General features: G+C 43.8%; 1 protein-coding gene across 1 annotated transcript in view; it reads left to right on the top strand.

The window, feature by feature from the left end:
- LOC133425032 (four and a half LIM domains protein 2-like) overlaps window positions 1-19,851 on the top strand; it is a 43,932-nt gene that overhangs the window by 11,488 nt on the left and 12,593 nt on the right. The window contains exon 2 of the mRNA XM_061715682.1: window positions 18,679-18,828. The gene's annotated coding sequence lies outside the window, so the exon portion shown is untranslated. The remainder of the gene's footprint in view (window positions 1-18,678; window positions 18,829-19,851) is intronic.

Raw genomic sequence — 19,851 nt, 5'->3', positions numbered from 1 at the left:
ATATGAAATTTAAATCACTAGATTATTTTTTTTTACTTTGTATCAGTAAAAGGAACACTTGTAGTGTCGTGAGAGTGCAGCGTATCTTTCATCCCCAAACTGGCAGAAATCCGACTGCCAAAACAACGTCTGCTCGGCAGCAGCTAAAACCCATAGCTACAACCGCAAAAGCGTTTATTTAAAATATATTAAAGATTTGGATACTATTCCATCCAATTTGTCAAGAATGTATTTAGTAATGTATATGGGAATAAGGTAGGTGCATATGTTCTGGAAAAGGTAGAGACATTTGAAATTGAATGTTCAGATGTGGCTGACCACTTTCCAGCAGGATTTCCAACCAGGATTTCCCGTTTCAAATGTCGTAGCCTAGTAGAGCCGTTTAGCCAATGGACAGTTGGCACCAGGTACCTGGTACCTGGTGCCTAGCTGAGTTCACCCCTGGACCCTTCCAGGCCGACACATGACCACTTACATACTTACTGTTCACTCATTGTTCCATACATTACTTACTGTGTGGAGGTATGGGGAAATACTTACATAACAAACATTGATCCAATAATTAAATCACAAAAGAGAGCCATAAGAATTGTAAATAATTCAAAATACTGCGACCCAACGACCCCATTCTTCATTAAACTAAATACCTTAAAATGTGTAGATCTAGTTGAGCTAAGGACTTCTCTTCTAATGTATAAGGCACACAACAACCTACTTCCTTACTGCATTCAGGAAATGTTTTCACCCAGAGAAAGTCGCTGACGTCATGAGTTCAGAGGTCTTGTTTACAAACTGATTTATTTGTTACACACACAGCCCCGGATGTAGACAACAGGTCCTGGAAGATGCACAGAAGCAGATCTAGTGATTCATAAAAGAAATGACGAGTTTCGCGGCAATCATGTGTTATTTAGACGCTGCATCGTCTGTGTCCCGCTGTGCCCCGTTCACTACCGTTATATGGAGAAGCGGCTCGCACAAAACCCCCTAATATCTTCCGAAGGACTCCAAATGACACCAAACTTGCCTGGGTGAGTATACGACCATAAAAAATGCCAGAAATAAGGTCCAGGTTGTAAAAAAAACGAACTTTCCCTTTAAGTGCATATGCATATCGTGACAATGATAGTCTTATAAAAGCCATAACCGCTGTAAAATCTGACAATGCCGAACAATATTTATGAACACTCCTTATCTACACGGGTTCTATCCGTGGTCGTAGATTAGTTTGTGTTTTAGCTTAGCACTTGTCAACGTTGTTGTTGCTCCTTTACATTATGATTTAGTAAGGATTGATTAGGTATTCCGTGTACATGTGTTTATGATTATCCTCATGTTATGTAAAACCTAATGAATTAATGGCATTCTAGGAAACACCAGGACATAAACTCGGAGCCCCCCCCCTCGCCCCCCCGCCTTAACAGCTTCAGGTCCAGCTTTTAGTTCTAGGAACCACTTGGTAATGAAACATTATATTGATTACTTAACCAGATTTAGCGTTTATCATATGATTTCATTAGGATGGGGAGAAACCAGCAGGAAGAGGGAAAGCCAAGCCAGTAATGCAGCATAAACATTGTAGTTACATGAGGATGAAATTAAGGACATATGGCCTTAAAACTGGACACATTGGGTCACCTGATCTGTGTGAAGTGTAATTAAATCATTTGTTTGTTTTCTGGACATCAAATGTTTCACTTGTCTCCTGTCAGATTCTGAGCCACCGGAAACACGTTTATCCCAGGAAACAAACCTATCAACGATTTAAATGTGTCTCAGTGGAGTTTTAAAGGTCTAAATGGACACGAATGAGACCACCTCCATATTATTACAGCTTAGTTTAGGTTAAGAACTTAATTTAAAACCATGTTGTCTTCATCTTAATTGGATTTGTAGATTTATTGTAGAGTTAGATGATCTCAGGACAGCAATTAGATGATCAGGACATCACCTGATTATAAACAGAACGGAGCATTTAGGTTCTCGTCAGGGTAAACTCCAGTCACCGAGCACGGACGAGTGAGAGGCGTGTTGGCTCGGGTCCCACTTTGGCAAAAACATGGTTTAGGAGCCAGAATACGCTGAGGGGAAGTGGACAACTGACGTAGGTTGTTCATGGAGGAATAGAGCAGAAAATATCAAACTTTTAGAAAAGTAACCCAAGTAAAGCTGACAAACCACCGCCATGTCACCCAAAGGTTTTCAGAAGACTGAAGCTCTAGATAAAACCATCGGTGCGTCCGAAATGCCATACTAAAAAGTATATACTAAAAAGTATACTTAAATTCGGCACACTTTTGAGTAAATATCAGTAGTATGCATTAATTCGGTCGTACTATTAAGAGCCACAAGGGCACTTCCTGCCGTAGGGAGCGGGGGGTTGTTACCATGGTAACCTGTCACAGCAGCAGTAGCAGCTCCGCTCTTTCCCGTTTATCCTGGCCCAAACAAGATTACATTATATAATATTATTATATACGAATATTGATATTATATAACGATATTATTATACTTATGACATTATACGTATCACTTAGCAACCAAACACCACTGCATTGCATTGTGGGAAGTTTCTGCTCGGCTAGTGTCCATCAATCCACACTAAAAAAATTCTCCGGAATGAGTTTGGATAGAGAATAGTATTGAGTACGTACTAATGTTTCGGACGCACTAAAAAATCTCACATAGTCATTTTGCATACTCATTAGGGTGGAATTATGGGATTTCGGACGCAGCCCATGTCAGCTGGAGCTGGCTCCGCCCACCTCAAAACCAACAAGCTAAACCACCCAAGCACCTATCAGCCCCCCACCCAGCTCAGCGACCCCGTCCCAACTCACTCTAGATCATACTGACCTATCCCTAAAATCACAATATGTCTTGCAGGTTTTTAAAGTCGCTGTTAACACATTTTTACTCATAAAACTGCCCTCTGGCCTTAAACTTAGCCTTGTTATGGCTCCTATGTTCTTCCTCTGCCCAGGTGGTCTTCAGCAGGACGGCCCCCCTTATGATCCAGGTCCTGCTCACGGTTTTTCCCTCTTAAAGGGTTTTTTTTCCCACTGCTTGACTTTAAAGTTTTTCTCTCGCTAGAGTTTCTTACTTCCCATTGTTTCTTTTAATAATTGACCCTTTGTCATGCCCCGCCCCTGTTGCTAGGTCGCCCCCGTTGCTAGGTCGCCCCCGTTGCTAGGTTTACCCGTTGCTAGGTCTACCCGTTGCTAGGTCGCCCCCATTGCTAGGTTTACCCGTTGCTAGGTCTACCCGTTGCTAGGTCTACCCGTTGCTAGGCCGCCCCAGTTGCTAGGTTTACCCGTTGCTAGGTCGCCCCCGTTGCTAGGGTCGCCCCCGTTGCTAGGTCTACCCGTTGCTAGGTCGCCCCCGTTGCTAGGTCGCCCCCGTTGCTAGGTCGCCCCCGTTGCTAGGTCGGACAAAACTGTCGTCTCTCCCGTCCACTTCCGCTGTAAAAACTGGGTTTTACATCACTTTATTTCCAATTATTGTACCAAAGAAAACCAACAGCAACTAGATATAAATAAAAAGTACTTCAGGTACTGTGTAGTGAGTTTAAAAAACTGAGGGTTTCGGCAAAAACGAGAACGAGAGTTTAGCTGATACCACGGTGGAAGGTGTGGCCGTCCACATAGCTTCATCCAAAGCAGAAATGTTTCGTAATTTACCCTTGGGTTTGGGATGAAATGTATTCCTGTGATTCTCTCTGGGTAGCCGGTGTCACTTTTACAACCGCTTAACCATTTAAAGATAAATAAATAAAACACTTTTGCGGTTGTAGCTGGGTTTCCGTTGTCCGGTAATTGCCGGACTTTGTCCGGTAAAATATGCCGAAGTCCGGTATTTTATAATCTCTCCGGTCAAAATGTCCGGTGAAAATACTCACTGGTGCTGCGGGACTAGAGTCCCCGGGAGCCCCGCGGAGGGACACGCCGAGCCTTGGTGCCGGGAGCCGGGAGGAAGCGGAGCTGCGGCACCACCATCCACGTATGCGTTGATTTATGGTACGCGTCGCCGCGTACCTTACGCCGTAGGTTACGCTCAAGCTTCTGCAATATTTATTTATTTTTTGAAGTTACGCTCGCGAGTCAATTGACGGGACTTATTTTATTTTAAATACCCTGTTTTTCAATAAAAATACTATTAAATGACTTGCATTGATATCGTACTACTGCATATGATTTATTTTTAACCTCAATAAATTCATATAGCCTATGTGACCGGAATTTCAAACATTTGTCTGGTAAATTGAAACCCTGCCGGTCACATTGTCCGGTGCCAATTTTTTCTAGCGGAAACACTGGGTTGTAGCTGTGGGTTGTAGCTGCTGCCATGCCCACTTTGTTTTGGAAGTACGGATCGGATTTCTGCCAGTTTGGGGTTAAAAGATATGCTGTGTGCTCCAAAGTGTTCCTCTTTACTAATTCAAAGTTTAAACAACAATCCAGTGATTTAGATTTTGATGCAAGTCAAATAAAAACTAGGCTTTTTCCATTGATTTGAACGAGAGAGACGGCTGTTTTGTCCAAGCGGATATTCTGCCCAGGTGGAGCAACGGAGGATGATGTTTCTGATTCGTCAGTCAGGGACCAATCAGACAGCTGACAAAGGGCCAATTGATCGGGGGTCACGTTCTGGCTCTCTGGAAAGCACCTCAAGACAATTTGTATTGTAATAGATCCAATATAGATAAAATTCAATTCAATTCAATTTTATTTATATAGCATCTATTACAACAAATGTTGTCTCTAGGCGCTTTCCATAGACCCAGAACATGAACATAAACCCCCGAGCAATTATTACATAAACAATGGCAGGTAAAAAACTCCCCTAGTGGGCAAAAATAGCTGCTTCCCTGGAGCCTTCAAAGCCGACCAAGAGCCAATCACGATGGTCTGTGTGGAACCCATTAGGTTGGTTCATAGCGGGAAATCCCGGGTCGGTACATCCACCAAAGCCTGACGTGTAGCTCCTCAAAAATGTCACTACACATCAGGTCGCTGCAGACCACCACAAACTGGGATTGGGCTGCTTGGTAGCATTGGATTTCATTCTATGTATTTCCCATTACTACACCTTCTTTTGTTTTTTTTTAACCAGGTTAAAAGATCTCAGCAAACGTGCCCATGCCTTTCAACTTCTATCAACTCCAAATGTATTTATAAAATGTAAAGTGTGAGTACGTGTACTCCATCTGTTCTTGCTAACCATTTAAATGAGTAAAATGTAATTGTATCAGCGTTGTTGATGTAACTTTTGGAGCCATTAAGGCATCAAAAACATTCCTGGGGAAGTTTGATCCTGTCTCCTGGAAAACATCATGTTTCAGTGATGTCTGGGACGGGAATTAAATGAGGCAACTGACTGATAATTAGATTAATATCCTCAAATAAGCTTGATAATGTCAGCTGAGTGTCACCAGATCTGAGTCCTGTTTTCTTCATTCTGGATGATCGATAGGGGAAGGAGAAAGAAGTGCAACGCCAGCAGCTTGTGGAGACCTCCATTGTCATACTTTATCATCCTTGTCATTTCATAAAGTCTTGTTTTCAGTGGTAACAGGTCGGACCCGGAGGCCGCGCCAGTTTAGCACCTGGACTTTTTTACCACAGAACCATTTTCAAATAAGCGACAAATTAATCTGGAAGCAGCAAAGCAGCAGTGGTCTGAGGAGGAGACAACCTGTCTTTTAGCAATATGGTCCACGGAAATGCTACGTGCTACGTGGACCAAGTCCGTATTAGAGCAAATACATTGTTGTTGCTTCAATTTTCGCACCAACGCATACGCAGCGATGCAACTGACGTCTACAGCGACGTAACTGACGCTTGCAGCGATGCAACTGACGTCTACAGCGACGTAACTGACGCTTGCAGCGACGTAACTGACGTCTACAGCGACGTAACTGACGCTTGCAGCGATGTAACTGACGTCTACAGCGACGTAACTGACGTCTACAGCGACGTATCTGATGCTTGCAGCGACGTAACTGACGTCTACAGCGACGTAACTGACGCTTGCAGCGACGTAACTGACGTCTACAGCGACGTAACTGACGCTTGCAGCGACGTAACTGACGTCTACAGCGACGTAACTGACGTCTACAGCGACGTAACTGATGCTTGCAGCGACGTAACTGACGTCTACAGCGACGTAACTGACGCTTGCAGCGATGTAACTGACGCTTGTAGCGATGTAACTGACGCTTGTAGCGATGTAACTGACGCTTGTAGCGATGTAACTGACGTCTACAGCGACGTAACTGACGTCTACAGCGACATAACTGACGTCTACAGCGACGTAACTGACGCTTGCAGCGATGTAACTGACACTTGCAGCGACGTAACTGACGTCTACAGCAAAATAACTGACGCTTGCAGCGATGTAACTGACGTCTACAGCGACGTAACTGTCGCTTGCAGCGACGTAACTGACGTCTACAGCGGCGTAACTGATGTCTACAGCGATGTAACTGACGCTTGCAGCGGCGTAACTGACGTTTACAGCGACGTAACTGACGCTTGCAGCGATGTAACTGACACTTGCAGCGACGTAACTGACGTCTACAGCAAAATAACTGACGCTTGCAGCGATGTAACTGACGTCTACAGCGATGTAACTGACAATTGCAGCGACGTAACTGACGTCTACAGCGATGTAACTGACAATTGCAGAGACGTAACTGACGTTTGCTGCGACGTAACTGATGTCTACAGCGACATAACTGACGTTTGCAGCGACGTAACTTTTTATCCACATTTATGGGACTGGATGTTGAAAAGACTCCTTTACACCTTCATCAACACCCATCTGGACTGCTTTGGGCCCAAGGTTTTTGTCTCTGGGGTTAGATTTCCCATCCATGTAGATTTGTTTTGTGCCACACCAGTTGGAATTATATAAAAGCAAAAATATATCTGAAATTAGGGGCGTGGTCTTTTGATGGGATACAGATAAAGCTGGGTTGACTTGTGAGGATAGCAGGGGGCGTCCCAGTAGAACTCATCTCAGCTCTGGCAGCACTGGTTTTTCTGGTTGTTCGACTTGAAGTTAATTTGTTTGCACAGACTTTGAATAGAATCAACATTATATAAATTGGTATCATAGGTTATTATAAATGATGTCAGCCAAGATAAAACATTGAACTGAAATAACGTTGGGTACACCGACGTCTACAGCGACATAACTGACATCTACAGCGACCTAACTGATGTTTACAGTGACGTAACTGACGTCTACAGCGACGTAACTGATGTCTACAGCGACGTAACTGACGCTTGCAGTGACGTAACTGACGTCTACAGCGACGTAACTGACGCTTGCAGCAACGTAACTGACGTTTACAGCGACGTAACTGACGCTTGCAGCGACGTAACTGACGTCTACAGCGATGTAACTGACAATTGCAGAGACGTAACTGACGCTTGCAGCGACGTAACTGACGTCTACAGCGACGTAACTGACGTCTACAGCGACGTAACTGATGCTTGCAGCGACGTAACTGACGTCTACAGCGACGTAACTGACGTCTACAGCGGCGTAATTGACGCTTGTAGCGACGTAACTGACATTTACAGCGACGTAACTGACGTCTACAGCGACGTAACTGACATTTACAGCGACGTAACTGACGTCTACAGAGACGTAACTGACATTTACAGCGACGTAACTGACGTCTACAGCGACGTAACTGACGTCTACAGCGACGTAACTGACGTCTACAGCGACGTAACTGACGTCTACAGCGACGTAACTGACATTTACAGCAACGTAACTGACGTCTACAGAGACGTAACTGACATTTACAGCGACATAACTGACAATTGCAGAGACGTAACTGACGTTTGCTGCAACGTAACTGATGTCTACAGCGACGTAACTGACATTTACAGCGACGTAACTGACGTCTACAGCGACGTAACTGACATCTACAGCGACATAACTGACAATTGCAGAGACGTAACTGACGTCTACAGCGACGTAACTAACGCTTGCAGCGACGTTACTGACGTCTACAGCGACGTAACTGACAATTGCAGAGACGTAACTGACGCTTGCAGCGACGTAACTGATGTCTACAGCGACGTAACTGACAATTGCAGAGACGTAACTGACGTTTGCTGCGACGTAACTGACGTCTACAGCGACGTAACTGACGCTTGCAGCGACGTAACTGATGTCTACAGCGACGTAACTCAGGTCTACAGCGACGTAACTGACAATTGCAGAGACGTAACTGACGTTTGCTGCGACGTAACTGACGTCTACAGCGACGTAACTGACGCTTGCAGCGACGTTACTGACGTCTACAGCGACGTAACTGACGTCTACAGAGACGTAACTGACATTTACAGCGACGTAACTGACGTCTACAGAGACGTAACTGACATTTACAGCGACATAACTGACAATTGCAGAGACGTAACTGACGTTTGCTGCAACGTAACTGATGTCTACAGCGACGTAACTGACGTTTGCTGCGACGTAACTGACGTCTACAGCGACGTAACTAACGCTTGCAGCGACGTTACTGACGTCTACAGCGACGTAACTGACATCTACAGCGACGTAACTGACAATTGCAGAGACGTAACTGACGTTTGCTGCGACGTAACTGACGTCTACAGCGACGTAACTGACGCTTGCAGCGACGTAACTGACGCTTGCAGCGACGTTACTGATGTCTACAGCGACGTAACTGACATTTACAGCAACGTAACTGACGTCTACAGCGACGTAACTGATGTCTACAGCGACGTAACTGACGTCTACAGCGACGTAACTGACGTCTACAGCGACGTAAATGACGTCTACAGCGACGTAACTGACAATTGCAGAGACGTAACTGACGTTTGCTGCGACGTAACTGACGTCTACAGCGACGTAAATGACGCCTGCAGCGACGTAACTGACGTCTACAGCGACGTAACTGACAATTGCAGAGACGTAACTGACGTTTGCTGCGACGTAACTGACGTCTACAGCGACGTAACTGACGCTTGCAGCGACGTAACTGATGTCTACAGCGACGTAACTGAGGTCTACAGCGACGTAACTGACAATTGCAGAGACGTAACTGACGTTTGCTGCGACGTAACTGATGTCTACAGCGACGTAACTGACGTTTGCTGCGACGTAACTGACGTCTACAGCGACGTAACTGATGTCTACAGCAACGTAACTGACGCTTGCAGCGACGTAACTGACGTCTACAGCGACGTAACTGACGTCTACAGTGACGTAACTGACAATTGCAGAGACGTAACTGACAATTGCAGAGACGTAACTGACGTTTGCTGCGACGTAACTGATGTCTACACCGACGTAACTGACGTTTGCTGCGACGTAACTGACGTCTACAGCAACGTAACTGACGTCTACAGCAACGTAACTGACGTCTACAGCGACGTAACTGACGTCTACAGCGACGTAACTGACGTCTACAGAGACGTAACTGACATTTGCAGCGACGTAACTGACGTCTACAGAGACGTAACTGACATTTACAGCGACATAACTGACAATTGCAGAGACGTAACTGACGTTTGCTGCAACGTAACTGATGTCTACAGCGACGTAACTGACGTTTGCTGCGACGTAACTGACGTCTACAGCGACGTAACTAACGCTTGCAGCGACGTTACTGACGTCTACAGCGACGTAACTGACATCTACAGCGACGTAACTGACAATTGCAGAGACGTAACTGACGTTTGCTGCGACGTAACTGACGTCTACAGCGACGTAACTGACGCTTGCAGCGACGTAACTGACGCTTGCAGCGACGTTACTGATGTCTACAGCGACGTAACTGACATTTACAGCAACGTAACTGACGTCTACAGCGACGTAACTGATGTCTACAGCGACGTAACTGACGTCTACAGCGACGTAACTGACGTCTACAGCGACGTAAATGACGTCTACAGCGACGTAACTGACAATTGCAGAGACGTAACTGACGTTTGCTGCGACGTAACTGACGTCTACAGCGACGTAAATGACGCCTGCAGCGACGTAACTGACGTCTACAGCGACGTAACTGACAATTGCAGAGACGTAACTGACGTTTGCTGCGACGTAACTGACGTCTACAGCGACGTAACTGACGCTTGCAGCGACGTAACTGATGTCTACAGCGACGTAACTGAGGTCTACAGCGACGTAACTGACAATTGCAGAGACGTAACTGACGTTTGCTGCGACGTAACTGATGTCTACAGCGACGTAACTGACGTTTGCTGCGACGTAACTGACGTCTACAGCGACGTAACTGATGTCTACAGCAACGTAACTGACGCTTGCAGCGACGTAACTGACGTCTACAGCGACGTAACTGACGTCTACAGTGACGTAACTGACAATTGCAGAGACGTAACTGACAATTGCAGAGACGTAACTGACGTTTGCTGCGACGTAACTGATGTCTACACCGACGTAACTGACGTTTGCTGCGACGTAACTGACGTCTACAGCAACGTAACTGACGTCTACAGCAACGTAACTGACGTCTACAGCGACGTAACTGACGTCTACAGCGACGTAACTGACGTCTACAGAGACGTAACTGACATTTGCAGCGACGTAACTGACGTCTACAGAGACGTAACTGACATTTACAGCGACATAACTGACAATTGCAGAGACGTAACTGACGTTTGCTGCAACGTAACTGATGTCTACAGCGACGTAACTGACGTTTGCTGCGACGTAACTGACGTCTACAGCGACGTAACTGATGTCTACAGCGACGTAACTAACGCTTGCAGCGACGTTACTGACGTCTACAGCGACGTAACTAACATCTACAGCGACGTAACTGACAATTGCAGAGACGTAACTGACGTTTGCTGCGACGTAACTGACGTCTACAGCGACGTAACTGACGCTTGCAGCGACGTTACTGATGTCTACAGCGACGTAACTGACATTTACAGCGACGTAACTGACGTCTACAGCGACGTAACTGACGTCTACAGCGACGTAACTGACAATTGCAGAGACGTAACTGACGTTTGCTGCGACGTAACTGACGTTTGCTGCGACGTAACTGACGTTTGCTGCGACGTAACTGACGTCTACAGCGACGTAACTGACGTTTGCTGCGATGTAACTGACGTCTACAGCGACGTAACTGACGTCTACAGTGACGTAACTGACAATTGCAGAGATGTAACTGACGTTTGCTGCGACGTAACTGATGTCTACACCGACGTAACTGACGTTTGCTGCGACGTAACTGACATTTACAGCGACGTAACTGACGTCTACAGAGACGTAACTGACATTTACAGCGACATAACTGACGTCTACAGCGACGTAACTGACATTTACAGCGACGTAACTGACGTCTACAGAGACGTAACTGACATTTACAGCGACGTAACTGACGTCTACAGCGACGTAACTGACGTCTACAGCGACGTAACTGACGTCTACAGCGACGTAACTGACGTCTACAGCGACGTAACTGACATTTACAGCGACGTAACTGACGTCTACAGAGACGTAACTGACATTTACAGCGACATAACTGACAATTGCAGAGACGTAACTGACGTTTGCTGCAACGTAACTGATGTCTACAGCGACGTAACTGACATTTACAGCGACGTAACTGACGTCTACAGCGACGTAACTGACATCTACAGCGACATAACTGACAATTGCAGAGACGTAACTGACGTTTGCTGCAACGTAACTGACGTCTACAGCGACGTAACTGACGCTTGCAGCGACGTAACTGATGTCTACAGCCACGTAACTGAGGTCTACAGCGACGTAACTGACAATTGCAGAGACGTAACTGACGTTTGCTGCGACGTAACTGACGTCTACAGCGACGTAACTGACGCTTGCAGCGACGTTACTGACGTCTACAGCGACGTAACTGACGTCTACAGAGACGTAACTGACATTTACAGCGACGTAACTGACGTCTACAGAGACGTAACTGACATTTACAGCGACATAACTGACAATTGCAGAGACGTAACTGACGTTTGCTGCAACGTAACTGATGTCTACAGCGACGTAACTGACGTTTGCTGCGACGTAACTGACGTCTACAGCGACGTAACTAACGCTTGCAGCGACGTTACTGACGTCTACAGCGACGTAACTGACATCTACAGCGACGTAACTGACAATTGCAGAGACGTAACTGACGTTTGCTGCGACGTAACTGACGTCTACAGCGACGTAACTGACGCTTGCAGCGACGTAACTGACGCTTGCAGCGACGTTACTGATGTCTACAGCGACGTAACTGACATTTACAGCGACGTAACTGACGTCTACAGCGACGTAACTGATGTCTACAGCGACGTAACTGACGTCTACAGCGACGTAACTGACGTCTACAGCGACGTAACTGACAATTGCAGAGACGTAACTGACCTTTGGCTGCGACGTAACTGATGTCTACAGCGACGTAACTGACGTTTGCTGCGACGTAACTGACGTCTACAGCGACGTAACTGATGTCTACAGCAACGTAACTGACGCTTGCAGCGACGTAACTGACGTCTACAGCGACGTAACTGACATTTACAGCGACGTAACTGACGTCTACAGAGACGTAACTGACATTTACAGCGACATAACTGACAATTGCAGAGACGTAACTGACGTTTGCTGCAACGTAACTGATGTCTACAGCGACGTAACTGACATTTACAGCGACGTAACTGACGTCTACAGCGACGTAACTGACAATTGCAGAGACGTAACTGACGTTTGCTGCAACGTAACTGACGTCTACAGCGACATAACTGACAATTGCAGAGACGTAACTGACGTTTGCTGCAACGTAACTGACGTCTACAGCGACGTAACTAACGCTTGCAGCGACGTTACTGACGTCTACAGCGACGTAACTGACAATTGCAGAGATGTAACTGACGCTTGCAGCGACGTAACTGACGTCTACAGCGACGTAACTGACATCTACAGCGACATAACTGACAATTGCAGAGACGTAACTGACGTTTGCTGCAACGTAACTGACGTCTACAGCGACGTAACTAACGCTTGCAGCGACGTTACTGACGTCTACAGCGACGTAACTGACAATTGCAGAGACGTAACTGACGCTTGCAGCGACGTAACTGATGTCTACAGCGACGTAACTGACAATTGCAGAGACGTAACTGACGTTTGCTGCGACGTAACTGACGTCTACAGCGACGTAACTGACTCTTGCAGCGACGTTATTGATGTCTACAGCGACGTAACTTACGTCTATAGCGACGTAACTGACATTTACAGCGACGTAACTGACGTCTACAGCGACGTAACTGACGTCTACAGCGACGTAACTGACGCTTGCAGTGACGTTAAGACGTGGCTCCCCTTAGCACCCGAGCTATGGAAAAAAGAACCGGTTCTCAGCACTGGCCCAGAACCAGCCCTTGGTGGAAAAGGAGCATTAGAGCTGCTCTTCACATTTATGGGACTGGCTGTTTTAAAGACTCCTTTACACCTTTATCAACACCCATCTGGACTGCTTTGGGCCCACGGTTTTGGTCTCAGGGGTTAGATTTCCCGTCCATGTAGATTTGTTTTGTGCCACACCAGTTGGAATTATATAAAAGCAAAAATATATCTGAAATCAGGGGTGTGGTCTTTTGATGGGATACAGATAAAGCTGGGTTGACTTGTGAGGATAGCAGGGGGCGTCCCAGTAGAGCTCCACTCATCTCAGCTCTGGCAGCACTGGTTTTTCTGGTTGGTTGACTTGAAGTTAATTTGTTTGCACAGACTTTGAATAGAATCAACATTATATAAATTGGTATCATAGGTTATTATAAATGATGTCAGCCAAGATAAAACATTGAACTGAAATAACGTGGGGTAGCCTACACCGCACATGTTCAAATATGTCAACGCACATTTTGTAATGTCAGAAATCATCCTAAAGGAATGACTGGCCCTCCAAGTGTATCTCATGAGCACCATCTTACTTCCAAGTGGAGGCTCATTTACAGTCGGATTCAAAGAAACGTTTTGGTCTCAGGCGTGTGATTTGGCACCCATGTCAGCTGGCAGCTCTGAAAACCAGTCTTCAGAAACCAGCGGATCATGTGTACGGAAGAGTGTGAGGGCCAGGCAGGAGAAAAATAAAAATAATATTTTAGAGGAGGAAGATTTTTTTTTCATTATGCACTTCGAGAAAAAAGTCGAAATGTCGAGAAAAAAGTCGAAATGTCGAGATTAATGTTGAAGTACAATTTTGAGAAAAAAGTCGAAATGTTGATAAAAAAGTCAAAATTTTGTGAATAAAGTTGAAATGTTGAGAAAAAAGGCGAAATGTCGAGAAAAAAGTCGAAATATTGAGAAAAAAGTCAAAATGCCGAGAAAAAAGTCAAAATGTCGAGATTAATGTTGAAGTACAATTTTGAGAAAAAAGTTGAAATGTTGAAAAAAAAGTCAACATTTTGTGAATAAAGTTGAAATGTTGAGAAAAAAGTCAACATTTTGTGAATAAAGTTGAAATGTTGAGAAAAAAGTCGAAATGTTGAGAAAAAAGTCAAAATTTTGTGAATAAAGTTGAAATGTGGAGAAAAAAGTCGAAATGTGGAGAAAAAAGTCGAAATGTTGAGAAAAAAGTCGAAATATTGAGAAAAAAGTCAAAATGCAGAGAAAAAAGTCGAAATGTCGAGATTAATGTTGAAGTACAATTTCGAGAAAAAAGGTGAAATGTCGAGAAAAAAGTCGAAATGTTAAGAAAAAAGTCCAAATGTCGTGAATAAATGTCGGAGAAAAAAGGCGAAATTTCGACTTTATTCTCGAAATTGTACTTCAACATTAATCTCAACATTTCGACTTTTTTCTCGACATTACGACTTTTTTCTCGAAGTGCACAATAAAAAAAAAAAAATCTTCCAGTCTCAAATTTGTTTTCTCTTGCATGGCCCTAATACTCTTCCGTGCATGTGACCTGATGCTTCATCCATTGTTTTATATTCTATGGAGCACGCAGAAGCCTTTTTTTTTTTTTTTTTTGAGGTTTTTGTGGCACTAGTGGCCTTTATTGAGAAAGTAGGTAGATGGGAAATGGGTAGCGGGGTGGGGGGCATTGCAGTATAGAGCGACAGGCTGGGAATCAAACCTGCGCTGCCTGCACGAGGACTATAGCCTGTACAAATGGCGCCAGCTCAACCCACTGAATTATCCCGGGCCCCACACAGAAGCACGTTTGAATGAGTGGCTCTAAGAGCCGCCCCCAGCGGGCTCTGCAGGGCCTGCACGTGTTGCTGCTTTCACGGTGGGAACAGTTTAAAAGCCGGATGTGTCGCTCCTTCAATGGGATGTTGCAATCCTACTTCTTGGCGCCACAGACTGTGATGTCTTTTATAATCACGGATGAATGTACCCGACTTTGGCACTTCCTTGTTTTCCAATAAATTACATTAAAATTGATTTAAAGGCATTCAAACACATTCTTAACATTTTTTAAGTATTTTCATGTTAGTGAGTTGGTGAATTGGTTTATTTGAACAAGACAAAGGTAATCGGTTTATGGTTCTGTTACACTTGCACAACGAGGATCGTCGGCATATTTGAGTTAATTGGAGCCGATAAACCAGTGATCTGAGCTAAAAGACCCTCATTCATGTTACAATCTTTACATTTCAGACTCACATACAATGTGACCTGTAGCTCCCCAGAGCCCAACCTTCCCATCGTACCAGAGAACCTCTGAAACGTGTCTGACCCCGGTTAACCTGCTCAGTTATGCAGCAGCGGCGCTCCAGGACACTGGGCCCATTCACTCCCACAGTTGTTCTCACTTCCAGCTCTTTTATCTTGTGTATCTGCTGTTCTCCTTCTCCTGGGTGGTAATAGGATTACATGTTCTTATCAAGAATTATTTAATTGTTCGATGTGTTTTTTGCTGTGTTATTTGGGTTATATGGAAATATTCGTCACGTGGAACAAACTGGATAATAAAATTGCGCCCCAGACGACACACCCCATATTTCTGTAAATTGGTTTTTGTTTTGTTTTTATCTAATGAAAGATCATTCTTTGAGGCGTAAAATTCCCAGGGTGGTTTTTCTGTCCTGATTTGATGAGACCCTTTTCCGTCTGGGAATTTTGGAGTCTTGCCACGAGCGTATCCGAGGCCTCAGCTCCCGTTGCTATGGGAACAAAAGGACAGCTAAATTACAGTTGGCATCAAATAGATGCTTTATATTGATTGCATTAGGAGAAGTGTAAAAACCGAGGCCTATACATACATCTATACCCTGGAAGTCCAAGGATCAGAGTGTTATGTCTTACAGAAGACCTGCTACGGTGTCATCTGATCCCATTAAATTCTCCACCTTATTAGATTTGGAAAATTTCAACATTTTGACCACAAACTGTTTTCCTGCACAAAGACACAAAGAGCCAATTTGGGTGAACAATCCCCCCTTTGAGTTTGGAATAATCTTGTAATGCAAAAAGAAAGACATTTCATCAGGAGTAGATGGCAGTGTGACCTTTGGGAGCGAGACCGAGTCCGTAGCCGGAGTCGTCACTCACATGTGTTTAAGCGTAGCATTCTATTACACCTGAGACTTCTCTTTTATAGCCATTTAATTGTGATCTTCCGGCTCATGTGGTGCATTGTTGAAGTCTGTTTGGGATCACGCGACACCCACGTTTACCACAAAATGAATAGAAACTGCTAAATTTAGATTTCTCCCGGCGAACACAAACAGATTTCACGGCGTGGCAAGGCACTTTCCTCCACATATGATCCAGTTGTTGGAACCCTGTTCAGATTTGAGGCTTTCCTGCATTAATCTGGTCTTTGAGGGGTTTCAGGTCTATAAAAAAATGTAAATTACAACATTTTTCGCGCTTCTGGACTCTGGGCGTCCACTGCTTAGATGGCTGCTGCAGAAGATAGTCCAGATACCAGAAGATAGTCTCTAAAATGAAAATGATTATTCTCTCTGAGGTCTCAAGCAGAGGTGTCAAGTAACAAAGTACAAATACTTCGTTACCAAAATGTCAAAATGTCGAGAGAAAAAAGTCAAGTGTTGATAAAAAAGTCAAAATGTCGAGAAAAAAGTCAAAAATTCGAGAAAAAAGTCGAAATGTCAAGAAAAAAGTCAAAATGTCAAAATGTTGAGAAAGGGAAAAAAAGAAGAAAAAAAAGAGGAAAAAAAGGAGAAAAAAATAAGAAAAAAAGGGAAAAAAAAAGGTTACTCACTTAAGTAGAAATTTTGGTTATCTATACTTCACTGGAGTAATTATTTTTCAGACGACTTTTTACTTTTACTCCTTACATTTTCACGCAATTATCTGTACTTTTTACTCCTTAAATTTTAAAAACAGCCTCGTTACTCTATTTCATTTGGGCCTTTAAATAAAAACTATCCAGTTAAATTGCTCCATCCGGATAGAGTGAATTTGGTTGTGGTTGTTTCAGATGTTCTTGTCCAGTTTTGTTCTTACATCCGTTCCCTCAGATTCCTGCAACTAAACTTGGATGTACATTCCAATAAAGGTTAGGATAAATGATAACATGCCTCTGAAGTTTGACTTTTTGCACCATTACAATACTTATAGGCAACTAGTCATCATATCCTCTGCTCTCTGAAACACATGTTAATGCTCAATAGTACACATATATGCTTCTTTAATATATTTGCATTATACTAAGATACATTCATTTTCAATGGCTTTTGTCCTTAATGGCTTTTTTCCCCCTTACATTACTTTTACTTTGATACTTTAAGTAGTTTTGAAACCAGTACTTTTATACTTTTACTTGAGTAAAAAACTTGAGTTGATACTTCAACTTGTACAGGAGTATTTTTAAACTCTAGTATCTATACTTCTACCTGAGTAATCAATGTGAATACTGAAGACACCTCTGGTCTCAATTGACAAGATCAAGTGTTTGGACATCTAGATGTTCCACACAACAGCCGTCACTCATGAGGATACATAAAAAATCAGCCCCTATCTACAGTATCTAGCGATCAAGGATGTAAAATCTCTCTATGGAGAACAAAAATGTTTGTTTTTGCACCAGGCTGTGAGTATTCTGTTGTAAAGTGGACGTTTAAAACCTTTTTGACACCAGCTCTGCGTTGTGTTGCCACAGCAGCCGCCTGGAAACATTTCTCCCAGAATGACTTGCATGGATGAGGATGGTCTTTCTGCATTAAATAGTACCTTAAAGCAATTCATTTAAACTCCTGCAATCTTCAGAGGACAAGAATCCTAATCTAAAAGATATGAATAAATTGCACTTTAATCATTTTTGTCATCATCAAATTCGAGTATAAAGCCTTCCCACCTCAAAAACCTGATGAAAACTGCTCCAAGATCTCAGGGTTCTGAATGTTGTGGAAGCCGAAATAAAGAGTTGAGGAAGCTGTGACTGAATTAAAATTGGGATATTTTAGCCAAAATACAAACACTTGCTTGTCTTATCATTTAGAACCTAATTGTTCAAAAATATTGGTCAAATTAGATGAAATCTTCATGTTTTTACAGTTAAGCAGAAGTTTTAATGGCCTTAATTGTTGATAAATGTTTGAGTTGGACTCGGAAAACAGAAAACAGCTGAGCAAAGTAGTTGCCAGTTATTTTTCCACCAGCTTCTTTCTTTTTCCACTGGGTTTGATTGGATTTTATAATTTCTGCTTGAATTTATAGCAGTCTGAAGATAAACGGACCGGCCCACCACGGTCACACCACTGTCCCCACCCTCCCGGCCCAGCCTGCGTCACATACAGCTCTAAATGAATAAAGCAGATGGACTGCAGCGTTCAGAGGACTCTGCACTCAGACTACGAGCAGGCTCAGGTAGGACGGAGGTCTTCAGTCAGACGCTCCTAACCGTCTTCATGTCTTGTTTTTCTGCAGCCTGTGCATGCAAAACTTACTTTCACTGTTTTCTTCTGACTGCAATGCCTTTAGTTCCTCCCTCCCCCCAAGGTTTATCATTCAAATAATGATACAATTTGATCAATATGATACACACTGAAAGCAGAAGTGTGCAGGAGGGAAAGTGGATGTTGAAGAAGAGGAATCTGGCCAGGTAGAGGGTTCAGAGACTAGATTTGGTTTCCAGAAGAAGCTCTTTGAGATATTTGTTGGTTTACTATTTGTTGGGCTCATATTGCAACAAAGAGACCGAGGAGTGAATTCTAGAAAGGAGTGGTGTTTGAGGAAATCAAAGTTTTCACAATGAATGAAGAGATGAGGTGTTGTTGGGAGTTTTTTTTGAGTATTTTGAGGGTGTTTTCTGTGTCCTGTTGTTGGAGACGGTTTATGAAGCTGGATGGAGGATGCTTGTTCAGAAAGAATGGAAGGTAAACAGGGTTTAAATTCTAAAAACCCTGAAAAAATGAGTTTCCAGTAGGTCTTAAATGATAGAAAAGGTATGACAGAAGGGCATGGATGGTTAAAGGAGGGGAAACATGAGCTCAGAAGGTTTAGAGACGGTACGGCGGTTAAAGAGATGTTTGGGGAGGAACTTCAAGACTAAAGGGTGCAGATGGATTGGAGAGACGGGAGGACTGAACGTTGAACATCCACCAAGGGTTTATCTGAAGAGCTGGAGGGAGAAAAAGAAGAAAGAGAGGCATGAAATCAGCAGTTTAAAAGATTGCAGAGGGATATTTTCCGGTGCGAGTCAGAGATCTACAGGACTGTCCCAGAAAATTAGAATATTGTGATTTTCTGTAATGCAATTACAAAAACAAAAATGTCATACATTCTGGATTCATTACAAATCAACTGAAATATTGCAAGCCTTTTATTATTTTAATATTGCTGATCATGGTTTACAGTTTAAGAAAACTCAAATATCCTATCTCAAAAATT

The sequence above is a fragment of the Cololabis saira genome, chromosome 24 (assembly GCF_033807715.1).
Source record: "Cololabis saira isolate AMF1-May2022 chromosome 24, fColSai1.1, whole genome shotgun sequence".
NCBI classification, from domain to species: Eukaryota; Metazoa; Chordata; class Actinopteri; order Beloniformes; family Belonidae; genus Cololabis; species Cololabis saira.
This window is presented reverse-complemented; position numbering and strand designations above follow the sequence as displayed.